The 21304-nt window shown below is 42.0% G+C and overlaps 1 protein-coding gene across 4 annotated transcripts in view; it reads left to right on the top strand.

Annotated features, from left to right (window-relative positions):
• The window catches only part of epha7 (eph receptor A7), a 305043-nt gene that overhangs the window by 25556 nt on the left and 258183 nt on the right, over positions 1-21304 (top strand). The gene's annotated exons all lie outside the window — the stretch shown is intronic.

The raw sequence follows: 21304 nt of genomic DNA, 5'->3' as shown, positions 1-21304 counted from the left end.
GAATAGTCATTCTTGTTAGTTTTCTAAGCAAATATGGCAACCCATTTGCGCAGAACAAGTAAATGATCAGTAAGCCCCCTTTGGTGGCAATAGTTAAAGGATAAATATTGGTCAGGGCAACATTTTTTTCTTCAGAAAATTGTTGTTCCCTGCATATTATTGATGCAAAAGCTTTAAATATATTGACCCCAAAATTGCTCAGCTGTTGGCAGACTCTCAGTGTTACCTTGCGGAAGTCTGGTGGAATGAATGTAAACTTGACTTGCACCCAGATACAACAAATTCCAGACTTGTACAGAAGTTTCCAGTGGCATTTTTTAAGAGCAGAGCTACTGATCACACCAAAGAAGAACACTGATATGGAGAAAATATGGCTCAGGGTAAGAACTCCTTCTACAGTTAGGTTTGGTATCTACAGTCTTGCAGGGATCCAGTGTAAGTTCAGGTGCTGATATGCTGAGAGAGAAAGGGAATACTGGATTTCTAGTGGATGGAAATTAACTCTGCCAAGTTTGAGGTTGGGCAGGAGTTATAGCCTGGAACCCCGATAAGGAAGTAAAGACACAGTGTAGAAAAGTCCACTTGGCATAGGTGGTATTGGGGGAACAGTGTTGTAGGGTGGCCGAGTTGATCTGCAGACACTACTTGGGTTGAAACATTAAGTTTATTTACAATATACTCAGCAGCAACTACATGTGTGCTTTCAACTCTAACTCTATTTCTACACTGACCCCTTGGATAACCCGCGCTACTCTCCTATTGGTCACTACAGATTATGTGAACATGTCTAACAAGTATTATTCTTAAAGGTACATTACACACTAAATAAAACCATAATTACTACAAACAGGTTAGTGTTTTCCACATCAGTCTGGCCACCTGTGACAGGCAAGTGCCTGAGTTGTGCCCCTCATGCAGTGGATACCAACTGGACCTAATGGGATGACCTACCACTTACCCACATATGTTCACACCCTCCACTACCGATGCACAGCGGCAGCAGTGTGCACCATCTGCAAGATGCACTGCAGCGACTCACCAAGGTTCCTCTGACAGCACCTTCCAAATCCGAGACCTCTACCAGCTAAAAGGACAAAGGCAGCAGGTAGATAGGAACACCGCCACCTGCAAGTACCCCTCCAAGCCACACATCCTGACTTGGAAATATATCGCTGTTCCTTCACTGTCATTGGGTCAAAATCCTGGAACTCCCTCCCTCACAGCACTGTGAGTGTACCTACACCACATGGACTGCAGTGGTTCAAGAAGGTGGCTCACCACCGCCTTCTCAAGGGCAACTAGGGATGGGCAACGAAAATGCTGACCAAGCAACTGATGCCCACAGCCCATGAAAGAATATATAAAAAATATTGGTGGGGTCAATGGCAGAGTTCACCAGTGAACTCAATCTCAGCAAACATCTAGATCCTATTACTAACCAATATCAAATCCATTGTTTGTATTCCTGTGCAGTGTGACATAACGGTTACAGATTAATCTGATACTTTGGATGTATAAGACACTTTTTGCAGATTGTTCCATATGTGCAGGTTGCTATGTAATGCATTGGACTATTTATGTACCATACCAAATGTAAATAAAGAAATATCTTAAAAGATCCCAAGACACGTTACACATTACAGATCCCATGAGTCCGACTGAACTAAACCAGGTTGAACATTTAACCCAATTAGAACCTTACGCTTTCTTGAATGTAACTTACACTGAAGATGTATTAATAACACGTGAATAAAAGGCCCATGAAGTAACAATCTGAAAGAAAAGATGGGGTAGATTTTCACCTTTACTGCCTGCACAGAGGGGAAAATCAGGCAGGGAGCATTGTGTACCCATAACCCAGCTGCCTGTTCCCTTTCCATTTAAATTAATGGAAGCAAAATCTGGTGGGTTCTGTTACAGCTGTTGATTTCTCCCTGGTTAATGTTCCTCTTTGCACTCTGCCCAGGCGATGTTGAAAACTTGGCAGTGAAGAATTGGGACCCAGTGCTAACAATGTTAATCATTTATCTACTTCAGTTAAAAAGCAATTGATGGCAATTTTTAAACTATACCCGGAATTTTCCAGTCCCTCACACTTCTTCTGGTCCCGCTGATGTGAACGGAGATTTCAATGTCTCCCCAGCGGGAGGGGGGTGGACTGGAAAATTCTGGCCTATGTTGTTTGCCATTTTTGAAGAAACAAAAATTCCACAGCAAAATTTAAAAAAAAATCTGCAAATCAGTTTCAAAGTGATAATTTATAATAAGCAAGCAAATGTTTATTTTTTGAGTATCTTTGTTGAACAGTCTAAAATGCAATATTATAAAGAAAAATATTTTACTGTAATGTCTGTTTGAGCAAAATCTTCCCAATGGACCAATGGTGCAGAGTGAATCAGTGTTACAAAAACTGGGATCGATCCCTTTAACGTCTTACACAGATCAATAATGCAACTTTCCTTCCTGGAATAAGCAGCACACTCTTAAGTCTGGATCCTATTTAAACCATTGAGTGAAAGATGATGAGCTGTATTCATTGACCATCTTCCCAAAGTAATCAGGTCACAGGAAGGAAGAGGGCACAGCCAGAATTTTCACTTCTGAATTTATTGAAAGGGGAACAGCAACAGTGGAGTGGTGCAGGCTGAAAACATGCCCTGTGATGGATTGGCAGGGCTCGTCGCTCTCTCACAATGCGTTTTGAATCTTGATAGTTTGGGGAACTGAATCATGTGCTGCTTGGAAAAAGGATGAGAGTGAATGCAGGATTCTTCCTCCAAGGCAAGAAAGGACAATTGGAGGGAGCCAACCCAGTGGTACTCTTGTTCATCTTATAATGGCCGCTGACAGAAATATGGAAGCTAATAGTCTGCCTGAGGTAGTGCAGTGAGATGATAAGGAAAGAAAAATAAGAGGTGCACTTAAACGAAAAGAAACATCAATGGGTGCACCCCTTTATCTGTTTGTATTTGAGACAAATGAGTGCAACTTGGTTGGCTTCAGTATAACCTGGCAGAACAATGGCATACATCCAGACGTCCTGTAGCAAATCAGTAATGGTGATGAAGAAAAGAAAAGTATAGTCAAGATCTTCATGTAATTTGTATAGTAGTGCATGCAAGAGTATAGCATCTTTTATGAAATCAGTGTAAAGGCAGTTAACATTTTAAACTGGCAGACTGTCAGGCCTATAATATGAGTGCCTGATTCAAGATATAATTAAAAAGTCAGATCCAGTGTCCTTCATTGGTTTAAATTTAAAAAGGGTAAATAAATATTTGTTGATAATTATAGCTGATTGTAAACATCTGTGTGTGGTCGAATATTATGTTGTAGAAAAAATACTATTTTTCTCTATGGAAGTAGCTATAAGAGGTTTAGAGAATTCCAATCCGTTGTGATCAGCATTTTGGTCACAGAACTGTTTTCTGTTTGAAGCAAATGCCTTAAGAGCAAATGGAGTTGAGGATGGAATTAATACAACTTTAAACATGCTGCATAAAATATTAAACGGAAATGAGTTGTGAGTAAATGAGATGGCCTGCCGGTCATGTCACTCGAGCAGCCTCCTCTGAGCTCAGCTTCAGCTTTCACCAAAACGTGTTGTGATCAGCTCATTCATCACAGTCCATGGAAAGGGGCCAGCTCATCTTTCACTGCTTCCCATCTTCTGTCAACTTCTTTCACATAGAATTACGCTTTGTGCTTAAAAAAAAACTTTCCAAAGTATGACTTCTTTCCCTTTTTCTGCAAAATGAAAGGAACATTCAGGCATGTGAGGGAATGGGGATGTGGTACAATTTACACTAACCTAACTTATAACCAACAGCAGTGGCACTTATTCAACATGGTGGCTGCTGTGAAATAAATAATATAGTGCTTGAAAGAGTCTAAAAGCTGTGACTGCTGGTCAGATTTTCTTTTTAAAAATTTTTGACATTTTTGATAAGATCCTTGAAGATTTGTAGTTCATTGCTTTTGTTAGAAATTGTGAACTCAGTGGAATTCTACTTTATTGGACATTGCTGAGAGGGCAGAACTCCACTCATTTCGATATTCCCAAATGGGTGGAGATCCGCTGACACATGAAGTATTATCAATGGGTGAAGTTCCACTGCCAAGCTGGACATTACAAAATGAGTGAACTTCTATTGCATTTGATGTTCACAAGTGGGCTGAAATCTACCGTTTACTGAAGTGCTACATGGAATCCCTTTACTGCAGTTGCTGCAAAAAAATTATTTTTCAATTACCAGTTATATACATCGCGAGTGTTTCAGTTTGATAATTACACTCAACAGCTTGTGAAAATAAGCAAATGTGAACATCTTCTTAAAAACATACTTTCCCCTTCTCTCTCCTTCCTTGTGCCAGCTGTGGCTCATTTGGTAGCACTCTTACAATCAGAAGTTTGGCAGTTCAAATCCAGAAGATGGGCACGAAAATCTAGGCTGGAATTCCAGTCAAGTGCTGGGGGAATGATGCGCTGTTGGATAAACGAGATGAAGAGATATTAAATTGAGGTCTCGTTTGCCCTTCCATGGCATGATTTTGAAGATCAGGGGAGTTATCCTCGGTGTCCTCGCCAATATTTATCCCTCAACCAACATTATTACTATGGATCATATGGTCATTATTACCTTGCTGTTTGTGCAAGCTTATTGCTTCATTTCCTACTTACAGCAGTGATGACAATTCAAAAGTATTTCATTGGCTGTAAAGAGCTTTGGGATGCCTTGGGTTATGAAGAATGCTATAACAATGCAAGTCTTCTTCTTTCTTCTCCTTGAGCCACGCACCCATCCTTACCAGAGAAAATGCACAGGTACTTTGCCCTGAATCCCATGCATGTGCTCCTGGGATGATTGTGGGCACAAACCCATGGTATGTTAGAATATCAGAAAGCTGCACCATCACCACAATTAGATATGAGGAGTGTTAAGGAGGTGGGATGTAACCAATTTCCTGGCCCTGCTAGCATTATAAACTCCTTTCCAACACAGCCCAACTGGAGGTGTAACAATTCAGTGATCAAATCCAACGCTTATCTGCTGATCTGCACTTCAACAGTAGGCCATTGTCACTGCCTCTGAACATGGTCAAGATTGTCCATGAGGTTACTCAATTATAAAGGTACATAGGAACATAGGAGCAGGAGTGGCCCATTCAGCCCATCGAGCCTGCTCCGCCATTCAATATGACATTGGCTGATCATCCACTTCACTGCCTTTTCCCCCACACCATCCCCATATCCTTTTCTATTCAGACAGTTACCTTTCCAAAGGAGGGGGAATGCTTCACTGGTTTTACATTCCATCACTTTACACATTTCTCCTCTTTCTTATAAATACAGTTAAGAACATAAAAGGAACCTAGGAACAGGATTAGACCTGTTCCACCCTTCAGTTCGATCATGGTTGATCTGCATCTTAACTTCTTCTACCTGCCTTGGTTCCATGAACCTTAATATCATTACCGAACAAAAATCTATTAATCCCTGTTTTTAAATTTTAATTCAACAGCTTTTTTGGGGGAGAGAATTCCAGATTTCAACTGTCCTTTGTTTGAACAAGTTTTTTTTCTCTGATATCAAACCTGAAAGGCCAAGATCTCATTTTAAGGTTATGCTCCCTTGCTCTGGACTCTCACATCAGAGAAAATAGTTTCTCTCTATCTACCCAATACAATCCTTTAATCATCTCAAAGATCTCAATTAGATCACCTCTTAATCTTCAATGCTCAAAGAAATACAAGTCTACTTATGCAGTCTGTCTCATAATTTAACCTTTTTAGCCCTGGTATGATTATAGTTACCAGGGGATGTGTATGTGTGTGTTTGGTATGTGTGTTTTTGTGCATGTGTGTGTGTGAGAGAGAGAGAGAGAGAGAGATAGAGTGGTAGTGGAGGGGGGTTGGTGGGGGAGTACATAGTTACCTAGTCTTAGTAAGTAAGAGACATTTTAAAGCTCTCAATTTGTGAACCATTATGATTTGCACTCTTGAACAGATCTTGCTGCATGATAGTGGGAGTTGTTGCTTTTATACAGCATTAAACTTGAACTTGATGACCTGGAATTTGTTGCACGATCCATGCTAAGTGAAGGAGAGGCTGTTTTCAAAGGGAAAATGGTAAAATCAGAAAGAACATTGCACTGAGTAGAATTTTGCATGAGAAATGTACCTTGAAGGCCACCATCCTGTTCAAGGGACATGCAAGATGGTCAAAAAGAAGGTGAAAATAGCTATCCAAGAAAAAAAATGACATGTTTGTGAAGAGGCCATTCAACACAGGCTCGGGATACTCAACCTATCAATGTTATCTAATTACTGTAGTCAACCATTATACTTCCCTAGGTAAAACCCAAAGAAGAACACCAAATGCATAGAACATATCCCAAGGGTCACCTGAATTTAGAACTTTATAGGCCTCCTGAGTCGTAAAGTTGTCAGTGGAAAATATTTACTAGTTTATATTTGTGTAAAATTAACATGGTGTGAAATATTAAAGGACTGTAAAGGGTTAACATGCTGTAACTGTCAGTGAACAATAGCCATCCCTTTCTTCACAAAAAAAACAGAAATTCCATCTTAACCTTTCAGGGAAAAACTGCACATATGAAGACAGTCCTTCAGACCTGTATTTTATTTGCAATTTAAATCTACTCTCGTTTCTATAGCTAGTCACATCAACCAAATGCTGATGTGTTTCTTGTTTGATTAACCCTCTTCTCTCCTTAGTTCTCAGTTTGTTGACAGATATCTCTGTTGGTGCTAATATCAGAAATATCATTATTGGGCCTATATTGATGACGTGTGTCTTCTCATCTATATTCAGTCTTTGCGTCTTATTTGGGACTGGTATTGTCAATATACTAGTGGATACTCAAAACAGAAGTACCATATGAGCACTAACTATTTTGGTGATCAGTAGAAAGCATCAAGTTGTGTTTAGACATCCTTGAACCTCTGAAATAATCTTGTTGCAGCTGATATTTTGAAAGGCTTCACAGTGTATGAAATTCTCTAGTGAAAAGGGTTCAAGCACTAATTGTCATTCATCATTAAGTACACCCTTTCAGAGCATAAAGTCCCGAGAAATGGTAAGGCACTGTGCTCAGCGGTACAACATTGAGCTTCCTTGCTGCAACATTTGTGGGAGATTGCAGTAAGTGACTTAAAAAAAGGAGACATCTCTGTTGGGATTTAGGTATTTGAAGCTCACAGATTTAAAAGGTATAGAGCTCAATCGATGAAGATGTCTGGACCAGTTAGCACCGATAATGATGAAGGCAACTGAGAAAGTTGGAGAGTTCTTTTGTTGGGAAGAGAGTAGCTGCGATGATGGTGTACACAGGGCCAAGGTCAGCCAGCTTCATCATCCATCTTCTTCAGTGGCAGCTTTCTGTCAGGTCCTGGCTAACTCCCCCCTCCCCCCCACCGCTCAGCAGAGACAGCAGGGCTGCTATTGTTGACACCAGCCAATTCCCAGCCAAGTGTAAATGAAGTTAATATTCACTGACCTAAGGCATAGCCAATGAGAGCCCCCAGTGTAGCCTTGGAAATAATGGAATTCAACACTTTCAAAAGCAAATATAAGTTGTTTGATTAACTTTAGTTTTACCAAGGATCAGTTGTGTTTATTTTTAAATTCATTTCAAGACTTTATATTGTATAAAGTGTTTCCTTTAGGGATTGTGAAATTAACTGTACTGAAGCAACACATTCTCTACCTGATAATGATTTGTTATAAATGTTTACATATCAGGATCATGACAATTTATAGAAAGGAATTCAATCTGAGTTGTTTACATTTTTAGTGTTTTCTTGAAATAATTATATAATAAATTGTAACGATATTAGTAGTGTTCGTCAAACAGTGAAGGGAACTAAAAAGGCTATGGCGCCTGGTAATGGTTTTATTAAAACTGTTTGGTGTGAGTTACATGATAGAATGGGAAGCAACACATCTGTCCACCTTTGATTCCTCACACAACACATTCTCAATCTCAGCTGTGCTTTCAAGGGGAAGCTTTGGCCAAAGGCCAAGTCCCAACCCAAAGAGGCTGGAGGTAGGGGGTAGGGGGTGTTGTGGCTTGGGAGGAGGGGTTAATCGAAGCTCTCATCACTCAACGACACCTTAAGGCAACTATGTTGAGGGATTTTATATGGATCGGGAAACGTATGAGAAAAAAGAGATAAAACAAAATGAAGATTTGAGAACTGTTCATAATGGATTTAATGCGCCTGTGAAGGTAGAGATAGTGGAATATTCTTTGCATAAAAATAAGTTATTTGACTCAACTAAAAGCATCAAAACACAAGTGGTTGGTAATCTCCTCAGCACACACCTGCTTCAACACTGCAACTTCACCAGAAGTGCATTTGCAAGTTGAAATGCAATTTCTGTCAAACTTCTGGTGAAGTTACAATGGAGCAGCTCTGGGGAAATTCAGTTTAAAAAGCAGCTATTGGTGAGCAGCTCCATAGTCAACATATTTTTCCTTCTCTGTGCATGTTTGATACACAACCTTAGAAAGGCAGTGTGATTTATTTTTTATATCATTTTCCATGCCTTATAACCTCACTTGAGAGTGAGAGACAGACTGCTGAACAGAGTTAAATTGCAAACCATTTTGTGCCGTGAACCTATACCCTCTAAGACTTAGGTTAGCGCTGTTCAAATTCATTTAACATAGGGCAGCCGAGCCGGCAGAGACAGGAGACCTTTCATACTTCTAGTCTGGTCTGGATTTGAACTTTGGCCCCTTAGGTGAAAGGGCAGCATGCTAACTTGCTGCACTACCCAATCCCTCATGTCACAATATTAAACAGCAGCAGCAATTGAAGTTTGATATCTTACTTGTCGCAAGTCTTCCAGAGCTAAACAAAATACTAAATTTATTTGCTCCAGAGTTTAGTATGAACACAGCATTCTTTGTGTAGTGAATTGAAGCTTCCATACCAGGGTGGTAGGATGTGGAATTGTCTTTTATGACATAGCAATGGCTCATGATATTGTTGGGAGAGTCAGTCTACTAGCCCATGAGTCAACTTTGTGTTTATCTACCAACTGCCATACCTGTTGGAGCCTGCATCTGCTTTCAGCTTCAGAGAACAGAGGCAGGATGAGGATGGGCTAGGAGATAGATGAATTTTTAGCAAAAGCAAAAATAAAATATTATAATTTTTTATTTTAACTAAAGATTTAATTTTAGTAGCTGGAGCTTGAGGTTCACTTTTTCCAGGAGCATATTCCATGTGTCCTTGTATCTGTCTGCTATGACATTCCATATTTTTTACAGACACTGCCACATTTAAAATGAGCTCTTTTACAAAAATTGGCTCATTTTGCTTCTAAACGTCAACAACATCAGTTAACTCATTTCAGAATTATATTGCATTCCCTTGTAAACAACTTCAAAAGCACTTCTTAGAAAACACACATTGATTTTTTTTCACCTCATTGAACATGTTTATTTGTACAAATTGAGGAAATGATGTTTTTTTCAGTTCAATATTCACTTGGAAGGACCCTTCTGTTGAAATAATTCAAATTAGCATGTTATTTGAGTTCCATAATGTTTCCTAATGAAAGATAAACTTACATAGAGTTACGTAATGTTGTATTGGGTGGTAGGGAAAGAGAAATTTTAACTCCTAAGGACAGGTGAGTTGTGGGGTGTAGTTGTAGTTGTGGGGTAGAACTCCACATGCAGGAAAATTCATTACTGTTGAAGCTAAATACTGCAAACTGAGCTGAGAAGAAGAGTCCATCCAGTAACAGCATCAGAAGCTTGAAGAAACCAGCAAAAAGTCTTTTTTTTGCTGCTTGCCTTTGTTTTTTGGGGTCCTGCAGCCACCCACATCACTGCATCGTGGGCAGAAAAAAAATCTGAAAGAGCTCAACAGTGCCACCATTGCAACTAAGCAGTAACTTATGACCAGCTAAGGCAGTGGCCAATAAAGGTACTGCAACATTACCAAATTAACTCTAAAGGAGTTGGAAGAAACTTGCATAGCTCTCAAAAGTTCCAGGCAGTATTAAAAAACCTGCAAAAAGCTAAAGATGACTACAAAACTTTCAGTACTCAGTTGGCAACGGATCTCCTATCTGAGTTTACCTTGTTCTCACGATGCATTGAGCTGTGTTTACTGGACCACAATAGTTGCGAACCAGATAAACAAGCCATTAAAATTTAAATTGCCATTAACGTTGAAGACCTCCAAAACTAAACACATCCGGCCTGCCTGTCAACCATATGAAAAGAAGATCAATTATGAGTGAAGCTCAACTTCAAAATATATCATCTGGAATTCAAGTCCCTTAGGCAACAACTGACAGAAACCACTGATGAATTCATAGTTAGATGCAGAGACAAGGGGCGTGATTGTGATTTCACGACAGCAGAGCTAGCCGACAGAATAATTGAACTTTTGATAGCATCTCCCCTGATAAAAGCATTCTAAAAAGATATTTTAGACCAACCCAAAGGTTACACTGGAAGTACTACTACCAAGTGGATGCAAGCCATGCTCATGGGTAGACAGAGCCTACAGGCTATGCATAATTCATGCACCATCGGCACAATAGCCAATACAGCCAAGCCTAGTAAGCAATGTGGCGGTGCAGCCTCATCCATGCGCCAAGCAATTGTCCAGCTTTTAATGCTGTATGCAGGGCAAGTGGACCAGAGGACACTGGAAGCACCAGTACAAAAAGCAAAGGCTGGGACAAGTGGTTTGATGTCATATGCAGCAAGAACCAAAAGGCACACAGCCACAGCATTCCAACCGACCAAGAATGTGTGTGAAACACCATCAAGACAAAGATCCACAAAATGTCTAGCCAAGCTGTACGGTCAAATGATGAGGATGACCAGCAAATCGATACACAAAGTGAGCAGACATCCAGCACAGTTCATATCAAATAATGTATTGGCAGAGTTACACCAGCAGAAGCCTTTGCCGCTGTCCAGATTATATGCCCACAGATACAGCCTTAAGGCTGGTGGGCAGGCCAGGAGCCCCAGCAGGCTCCTGATAATACATGAAACCTCATCCACTGGAGGGATGAGGTTTCATGTCCATTTTTAAAAAGTTTAATAAAGTTTATGTCATTTTTATTAACATGTCCCATCTCGTGTGACATTGTCACATGAGGGGGATATGTTAATAATATTTTTATTTTTCTATTTTTTAACTTTTGTGCAGTCACTAATCTCCCTGAGACAGCACTTAGTCTAAGGGAGCAGTGCGCTCTTTCGCATGCTTGTGCAAAAGAGCACACTTTGACACCTGGGGATTCGGGTTCCCTCCCCGCCCCCCCCGCACAGGAAGCGCATTGCTGGGAAGGCTGCTGGGCAGACCTTAATTGGCCCGCCCACTCAAAATGGTGGCGGGCCCCGTTTCGGTGGCGGGGGTCGGCTGTCTGCCTGCCTCCGAGCTGGTGGGGCCCGCCCAGCCCGCCCACCCATCAAGGGCAAAATTTTGCCCCATCTGTCCAGTGATCGCAGGCCTACCAGCATGCAAGGACTTGCAAACTTCATTCTGCGAAACCAACACGGTTGCTATTTGGCAGACAGGTGTGGACAAACCTCCTCAGTCATCGCCCGTCGATACTCTCAGAAGTACATGATGTATTCATCGAAAAACAAGGGCAGATGAAAGGTGCCCCTGACTAGCTTTTGAGTAATGAATTACCCAACCTGAACATCAGACAGAAAGTTTGAGTACAACACCCAACTGATGGCACTTGGAATCCAGCAAAAATCATCAACATATGACCAGAACCAAGATCATATCAAGTACGAACATTAAATGGCATAACAGTAAAATGAAACAGATGCCAAATCAGAAAAATACCACAGTTAGAAACACTGAATAACCTTATTCTGATTGGAATACTGTTTAAGATGCAACACAACCAAAGCACCCCTGACTAGCATTCTGAAAATGTACAGCAACCTCCAGCAAAGATCACCATAACTAAAACTGGACAGATAAGCAAACTGCCGATATGTTTCAGACACTTGTGAATTTATTTCTCTGTGCTAAAGTATATTCAAATGCAATATTATTTTGTTTGCTGTCATGTAAACAGTTTGATTCTTTAAAGGTAAGCTTTTAGTTTAGAAAAAAGGGGGATGTTGTGATATGATGACGTGCACCTTTAAGGGGGGCATATCCTAAGCTGCTGTCAATCATTACATACCATGACAGGATGTGTTGTATTTGTCCCATGATTTGCAGTGGGTCTGCAAGCAGAAGGTAAATCAATTGACTATACTTAGCCTCCCAATAATCCTTATCTGTATTTAGTCTTTTCTTCAAATAAAGAACCTACATTATTGTCTCACCAATTCTTGGGTATGATTGGTACATTAACATTGATTACAGAAGAACAAAGCAGGGGGTGGATGAGAAGTAAAGATTTTCCAAATTGCAAAACTGATCCCAGTCAACCTGTCTACTTCCAATTTTAATGGAAACAGGTTGGCAGGTGCTGCAGGTGATTAATCTGCTACCAAGAACCAGCTTAGTTTGTAAAAGCTTTTAAGGAAGCTGTGCACACCTATTTTAGCATGGTTTGTATTTTTAACCCATGGAGGCATGGTGTCTTGGATCTTGAGAAACCATGCAGGTAAGTGGAAGCGAGAAGGACTAGATCTATCAGGTAAGTGCCTTTGCAGCATGGTTTATGGGTCAATAGGAATGGGAGTGTTTCTCCCAAACCCAACAGGCGAACCTCTTTACAGATCCTATGATCAACCAACCCGCCAACCCGCCTCCTGCCAATCTCCCACTCTCCTCTGACCCTGATCTCCAACTCTCCCTGCCTCCATGAACTGTTTCCAGCAACCACAATTTCTCCTTCAATCTCCCTGCAATCCTCATGATCTGTCCCCTGACTCCCACCGTATTCCCCTATGGCCCTGTGTGTGTGTGTATATATATATATATATATATCCATGAGCCATGGAATCCAGAGCACAGACACAGGCCATTCAGTCCAGCTGGCCTGTGCCACTGCTTATGCTCCAGAAAAGCCTCTTCTCAACCCTCTTCATCTATGCCGATCAGCACATTCTTCTATTGCTTTCTCTTTCATGTGCTTGTCTAGCTTCTGTTTAAGTGCATCTTTACTATTCTCCTCAACTACTCCTTGTATTAACATTTAGATAGTGCCTTTTATGACCTCAGGATTCCCCAAAGCCCTTTAGAACTAATTAATTATTTTTGAAGTGCAGACAATGTTGTAATGTAGAATACGTACTGATCAACTTACACACAGCAAGATCCCACAAACAGTGATGCTGTAAAGACCAGATAATCATTTTCATCAGTGATATTGGGTGAAGGATAAATACCGGTTAGGACAATCGGCTGAAATTTCCTTCTGTTATTACATAGGATATACAGCCATCATGCCCAACTAGTCCATGCAATGTGTATGCTCCAATCAAGCTGCCTCCCATCTTTCGTCATCTAAATCTATCATTGTTACCCCCCTGTTCCCTTCTCCTTCATATGGTCGTCTAGCTTCTTCTTAAATGCATCTATGTTATTTGCAGTAACTGTGGTGGTGAGTTCCACATACTCACCACTCTTTGGGCAGAATTTTGCCCTTGGCGGGGGTGCTTGGTGGGGGTGGGCGGGAAGCCGGCTGCCACCTGAGTTCAGCTCCGCACCGCGATTTCACGCTGGCGGGCCAATTAAGTCTTGCCCAGCGTGGAAGATAAGCAGCAGCGCTCAGCGCTACCTGTGCGGGTGGGGGGAGGAGGGCGAGCAAACCTAGCGCGATCTTCGCCAATGCACGCGAAAGAGAGCTTCAGTCTCCCTGAGACACTAAAAAAAAAGGAAATAAAATTGTCATAAAACATGTCCCCTCATGTGACTCTGTCACATGAGCTGGGGCATGTTTTTAATTCAAAAATAAAGTTTTTATTTGATGTTTATTTGCTTTAGGAAGCCTCGTCCCACGCATGGATGAGGTTCCTAACAAATGTAGAGGCTGCTTGGCCTTTTTGTCTGCCCGCCAACCATTAGGTTGGACGGGCAGCGTAAATTTGAATTTAACTAGCTTCTTAATGGCCTTAATAGGCCTTTTAATTATCGACGGGTGCGCAGCTGACTCTGGCGCATGCCCGTCGTACAAAATATATTAAGACTGCGCAATGAAGTCGGGACGCTTGCCCGACGTCATCAAGCATCATTTTACGCTCGGACGTGTCGGGCGTGTGCCCGCACGCCGAGCGTAATATTCTGCCCCTTGGGTGAGGGGTTTTCTTCTGGATTTCCTATTGGATGTCTTGACTAGCTTTATATTGAGGGTCCCCAGTTATGCTCTTTCCCCCTCTTCCATTTTCTCTATTTATTCAGTCTATCGAAACCGTCTTTGAAATAGTGCCATGGAATCTTTTACAGCCACTTGGGAAGGCAAACAGGTCCTCGGTTTGATGACTCATTCTAAGGACAGCATAGTATTCCCTCAGTACTGCACAGATTTGTATTGCAAATTTGTGCTCAAGTTTCTGGCATGGGAGCTTGAACCCACAACCTTTTGACTTAGAGGTGAGAGTGCTCTCACTAAGCCACGGCTTACACTTATGATGAAGAATGTTATCAGTCTATGAGACAAGGAGGAGGATGGCACAGGTCATGGCCCAGGGAGTAGAAAGAAACAATTAATAAAATATTAATAGAGGACGATTGGAACTGAAAATCATAATTGTGGAGGAAGGGACAGTGAAAGTGAGCAGAAAAGTAAAAATAGGAGAAAAGACACTGAAAAGTTAACAAAAATGAGTGGGGGTAATTTTAAGTTTGTGCATTAGTGTAAAATGAGTAATTCTGAGTCAATGAAAGTAAAAATCAGGAGAGATGAACAATGGGCCGCCAACTCCCTATCGTCGGTTTTATACTCTCAGACAGAGTCAAGGTTTACTTTAAAATTAGTGGCAGGGAGTTGATGCACCAAGCTGGAATGCTGTACCTTGATGTTTATTTTACTAAATAAAGGATAATGACGCAGATTTTCCTTTAAAGATGAGGCTAATGGCTCTCTCTGTAATTTATACACAAATGGTACAGCAACTGCAGGCAAGAAGCAGATGTGTCATTAAACTCAGATGTCACCATTAGCTTGCAAAAATGGCATCTCGCTGTCTGCCTCATCATTGATGTTCTGAAGTGGATTTGTGTGGCGAGTAGAAACTAAACTTGTCACAGAAAGGTAAGTTTTGTCCACGCAGTCTAAGTACCCTTCAGCAACATAATAAGTCTTATTTACCACCAATACCTGACACTGAAAGTTAACTATTATAACATGTGCAAAGTTTCATTCCTTTCAGTTTAAATTGTTGTTGAAGATACTTAAAAGATCAAATTTATTTTTTAAATTTTCCTTTCCGTTTTTTCTCTTAGTCCAGTCTTTCTTCCCCTCTCTTTATTTTTCTTTCTGACCTGATTTGACATTGAATTCACCCACCCTAATTTACACTTCCTTCTCAGTAATTGTGAAGGTTATTTCATATTCCTTCAATCTGATTCAATCAAGGAGATACCCAGTTGTTTGCCCTGTTCACTCAGGTCCCAGATGCAACATTAACAGCTAACACCTTCAGTAACTTGTCAGAATAGAAAGACTTGCATTTTTATACTGCTCTTCACAACTACTGGACATCTCAAAGTGCTTTACAGCCAATAAAGTGCTTTTGAAGTGCAGTCATTCTTGTAATGTAGGAAACACATAAGCCAATTTGCATACAGTAAACTTCCACAAACAACAATGTAACATGGACCAGTTATTCTATTTTTGTGATTTTGATTAAGGAAAAAATATTGGGGACACCAGGGATAGATAATTCCTCTGCTCTTCTTCGGTATAGTGGCATGGGATCTTTTATATCCACCTGAGCGGGCAGATGGGGCTTCGGATTAACCTCTCGTCCAAAAGACCTCTGACAGTGTAGCATCCCTTACGATTGCACTTGAGTGACAGCCTTGATTTTTACGTTCAAGCTCTGAAGTGGAACTTGAAGTGGGAAACTTGTGACACAGAGACAAGAGTTTTTATTTATTCATTCATGGGATGTGGGCATCGTTGGCTAGGCCAGCATTTATTGCCCATCCCTAATTGTCTTTGAGAAGGCAGTGGTGAGCTGCCTTCATGAACGGCTGCAATCCATGTGGTGCAGGTACACGCACAGTGCTGTTACAGAGGGAGTTCCAGGATTTTGACCCAGCAACAGTGAAGGAAAGGTGATATATTTCCAAGACAAGATTGTGAGTGGCTTGGAGGGGAACTTCCAGGTGGTGATGTTCCCATGTGTCTACTGCCCTTGCCCTTCTAGATGGCAGTGGTCGTCAGCTTAGAAGGTGCTGTCAAAGGCGGCTTGGTGAGCTCCTGCAGTGCACCTTGTAGGTGGTACACACTGCTGCCACTGTGTGCCATTGGTTGAGGGAGTGAATGTTTGTGGATGGGGTGCCAATCAAGCGGACTGCTTTGTCATGGATCATGTCAAGCTTCTTGATTGTTGCTGGAGCTGCACTCATCCAGGCAAGTGGGGAGTATTCCATCACACTGCTGGCTTGTACCTTGTAGACAAGGAGAGGCTTTGGGGAGTCAGGAGGTGAGTTACTCACCGCACGATTCCTAGCCTCTGACCTGCTCTTGTAGCCACAGTATTTATATGGCTAGTCCAGTTTAGTTTCTGGTCAATGGTAACCCCCAGGATGTTATTGATGGGGGATTCAGTGATGGTAACACCATTGAATGTCAATGGGTGATGGCTAGATTCTCTCTTGTGGACAGAATCTCTCATCTGGAGCTGGTGATTGTCTGGCATTTGTGTGGCACGAATGTTACTTGCCACTTGTCCGCCCAAGCCTGCATATTGTCCAGGTCTTGCTGCATTCGGACATGGACTGCTTCAGTATCTGAGGAGTCGCGAATGGTGCTGAACATTGTGCAATCATCAGTGAACACCCCCACTTTTGACTTTATGATGGAAGGAAGGTTTTTGATGAAGCAGCTGAAGATGGTTGGGCCTAGGACACTACCCTGAGGAACTCCTGCAGTGATGTCCTGAAACTGAGATGATTGATCTCCAACAACCACAACCATCTTCCTTTGTGCTAGATATGACTCCGACCAGCGTAGAGTCTTCCCCCGATTCCCATTTTGCTAGGGCTCCTTGATGCCACACTCGGTCAAATGCTGCCTTGATATCAAGGGCAGTCACTCTCACCTCACTTCTGGAGTTCAGCTCTTTTGTGCATGTTTGTAATGAGGCCAGGAACTGAGTGGCCCTGGCGGAACCCAAACTGAGCATCAGTGAGCAGATTATTGCTCAGTAAGTGCCTCTTGATAGCACTGTTGGTGACCCCTTCCATCATTTTACTAATGATGCAGAGGTAATTGGCCAGGTTGGATTTGTCCTGCTTTTTGTGTACAGAATATACCAGGCAATTTTCCACATTGTTGGGTAGATGCTATTGTTGCAGGTGTACTGGAACAGCTTAGCTAGGGGCACGGCAAGTTCTGGAGCTCAAGTCTTAATACTATTGCTGGAATATTGTCAGGGCACATAACCTTTGCACTATCCAGTGCCTTCAGCCATTTCTTGATATCACGTGGAGTGAACTGAATTGGCTGAAGACTGGCACCTGCGATGCTGGGGACCTCCGGAGGAGGCCGGGATGGATCTTCCATCAGCACTTCTGGTTGAAGATTGTTGCAAATGCTTCAGACTTATCTTTTGCTCAGACGTGTTGGGCTCCCCCATCATTGAGGATGGGGATATTTGTGGATCCTCCTCCTCTTCCAGTGAGTTGTTTAATTGTCCATCACCATTCACGACTGGATGTGGCAGGACTGCAGAGCTTAGACCTGATCCGTTGGTTGTGGAATCGCTTAGCTCTGTCTATCACTTGCTGCTTGACATGCAAGTAGTCCTGTGTTGTAGCTTCACCAGGTTGACACCTCATTTTTTGTTTAGGTATACCTGGTGCTGCTCCTGGCATGCCCTCCTGCACTCCAAGTGGTGTTCAACATGGAGAATTCATCAGCTGAGGGGGGCAGTACGTGGTAATCAGCAGGAGGTTTCTTTGCTCATGTTTGGCCTGATGCAATGAGACTTCATAGACTCCGAGTCGATTCCCTCCTGACTGTTTACCACTGTGCTGTCACCTCTGGCCGTTCTGTCCTGCTGGTGGGACTGGACAGACCCAGGAATGGTGACGATGGTGTCTGGGACATTGTCTGTAAGGTATGTTTCTGTAATTATGACTATGTCAGGCTGTTGCTTGACTAGACTGTGAGACAGCTCTCCCAATTTTAGCCCCCAGATATTAGTAAGGAGGACTTTGCAGGGTTGACAGGGCTGAGTTTGCTGGTGTCATTTCTGGTGCCTAGGCTGATGCCGTGTGGTCCATCTGGTTTGTTGCTTTTAGACTTTTTAGTGGATTGATGCAACTGGGTGGCTTGCTTGCTAGGCCATTTCAGAGTCAACCACATTGCTGTGGGCCAGACCAAGTGAGGACAGCTGGTGCCTTCCCTAAAGGGCATTAGTGAACCAAATGGGTTTTTACGACAATCGACAGTGCTTTCATGGTCATCATTAGACTTTTACTTCCAGATTTTTACCTGCCGTGGTGCAGTTCGAACCCAGGTCCCCAGAGCATTACCCTGGGTCTCTGGATTACTAGTCCAGTGACAATACCTTTACGCCACCGCTTCCCCCAGTGCTACCAACTGAGCCACAGCTAACTCTAAATTCAGAGGCAGGGGGTTTAAAATCTTCAGCTGTGCTATGTGCCTGTGGGATTTAGCAAAAATCTCAAATTTACCCTTGGGTGTCAAAAAGAAATTAGAATCGCTTCAAAGGAGGCTGACAGTATCAACAGCTGGTCTGACACTATCACCTAGCCCGGCTGTTTCTGTCAGCATGAAGAGAAGGAAGCATGTGTGGTAAATGAACAGATAATAGCCTCAGCAGGACATGGACTCCGTCGCTTGCTGATTAGTCTCAGAAGCAGTGCAAGGAGGATTCAACAACCTGTAACTCAGTCTCTTTCTTTTAGAAGAAATGCTAACTTACTCTTTCCCCATCCTCGGATCTTAATGGAAATAACTTTCATGGACAGCAGTTCACCCCTCATCACATTGTCAACCTAATTCTTGATTATTTTAAAGAAAAAATCTTATGAATAGAAAAGTCTGCAGGATAGGAATTAAGGAAGAAAATTACATTACACAGACAGGCCTTCAAAGAAAGAAAAAAATAAAACAAAGTTTGTGGTAAGCAATACTTCCATCATCTTGGAATTTTAAAAATATATGTGCAGAAGTTAATCAAAAATGGTGTGAAAATATTTTGCTGTACATGTGCTTGCAGGTAGGTTTTTCTTTTCCTCTTCTGTCAGGTTCAAGGCCACCTTCAGTGAGGCCATGCTTCCTCATTTTCTGCTTTTCTCTGTGTATGTGTGTTTACTGTCGGCTCCCGATATGGCCTGAGCAGCCCAGGGCATTTGGGAAACTCCTCTCTCTCTCTCTCACACTCTCTCTCTCTCTCTCTCTCTCTATCAGCGGCCTTGCCGCCCGGGTTCCTGCATCATCAGCATCCCCTTGCCGCAGCCTGGCCCGGCCTGATTGAGGTGTAGCGATGAAAGGGGCAATTCATTGAATTAGAAGCATAATTAATGACTTCCTGTTCTCTGATGTGAGAAGCTCCCATGATACACCTTTTTTTGAACAGTGAGAGTAACATGTAAAGTAATGCAGACTCTCGGACCCATAGAAAGCCCCTTTACTCTGTCTTTATTACTTGAATGTCTCTGAAACGAAGGAGATTTAAGGATGCTAATTTTCCATTTTCACGCTTCTGACACTGAGCCATCCCTTCCCTCAATCCACATCATAAATTTGGACATAAAAATGTGTTCCAGAAGATTTTCCAACTATTGAATGGTTAGTGGATAATGCACGGTGACGCCCAAATTTTCAAAATGAATTGTCTGTGTTAAAGGTCCCTATGAGTGTCAAGTCAGAAAACTACCCCTAGCTAGCTCTCTGTCTGCCTCTATCTCTCTATCTGGCCTATTTTGTACCACACCGATTTGTTTAGCAAAGTTATTAATAGGAGGAATTTCACTTCACTCCAGATGCGTTTATAATCTACATGGTTGAACAGTGCAACCCATGTTGTAAATATATGATAAGTCATCTAGGGACTATAATATGGTAAAAACAAAAAACTACTGCGGATGCTGGAAATCCAAAACAAAAACAAAAACAGAATTACCTGGAAAAACTCAGCAGGTCTTGTTGAAGGGTCATTGGACTCGAAACGTCAACTCTTTTCTTCTCCACCGATGCTGCCAGACCTGCTGAGTTTTTCCAGGTAATTTTGTTTTTGTTTTTGTTTTTGACTATAATATGGTAAACATTTTCACCAGTGAGCTTGACTAGATAACTCTGGTGAGGAGCAACAACAGTTACTAGCAGTTATATATTGCCTTTTATGTAGTAAAACCTCTCAAGATGCTTTACAGGAAAGTTATCAAATAAAATTTGCCACTCAGCCACATAAGAATATATTCGGTCAGATGACCAAAAGCATGAGGTACCTCAAAGATGCAGATTTTAAAGAGCGTCTTAAAGAAGGAAGGAGATGTAGGGATGTGGAGAAGTTTAGGGAAGGAATTCCAGAGCTTAGGGCCTAGATATCGGAAGGGATGGCCATCAGTGATAGAGTGTTAAAATCAGGAACGTGCAAGAAGACAGAATTGGAGGAGCGTAGATGTCTCAGAGTGGGGTGTGACAGGACAGCGTTGTAGGAATATTGAGGGGAAAACCCACAGAGGGAATTGAAAACAAGATGAGGATTTTAAAATCAAGGCAATGTAGCTCAGTGAGCACAGGGATAGTGAGAATTAGACATGTTGCAAGTGAGGATATGCAGAGTTTTAAATGACCTGAAGCTTATGGAGCATGGAAGACAGAAGATCAGCCAGGAGTGTGTTGGAATAGTCAAATCTAGAGGTAACGACTTTATTTTGGATAAAGTTTTCAGCAGCAGATGAGCAGAGGCAGTAGTGGAGTTGAGTGGTGGAATGTGTCACCAGAAACTCATCTTGAGGTCAGATATAACAGCAAGCTTGCAAGGCCTCTGGTTTAGCCTCAGATAGTTGCCATGGAGAGGGATGGAGACTATGGCTAGGGAATGGAGTTTGTAGTGAGGGCCAAAAACATTGGATTGAACCTTCTCCTCATCCAGTATTGGCAGCCAAGCAGTCAGCCAAT

This window comes from Cetorhinus maximus, chromosome 5, assembly GCF_964194155.1.
Source record: "Cetorhinus maximus chromosome 5, sCetMax3.hap1.1, whole genome shotgun sequence".
Lineage (NCBI taxonomy): Eukaryota > Metazoa > Chordata > Chondrichthyes > Lamniformes > Cetorhinidae > Cetorhinus > Cetorhinus maximus.
The sequence above is the reverse complement of the archived record's forward strand: the minus strand, read 5'-3'. Positions and strand labels throughout refer to the sequence as shown.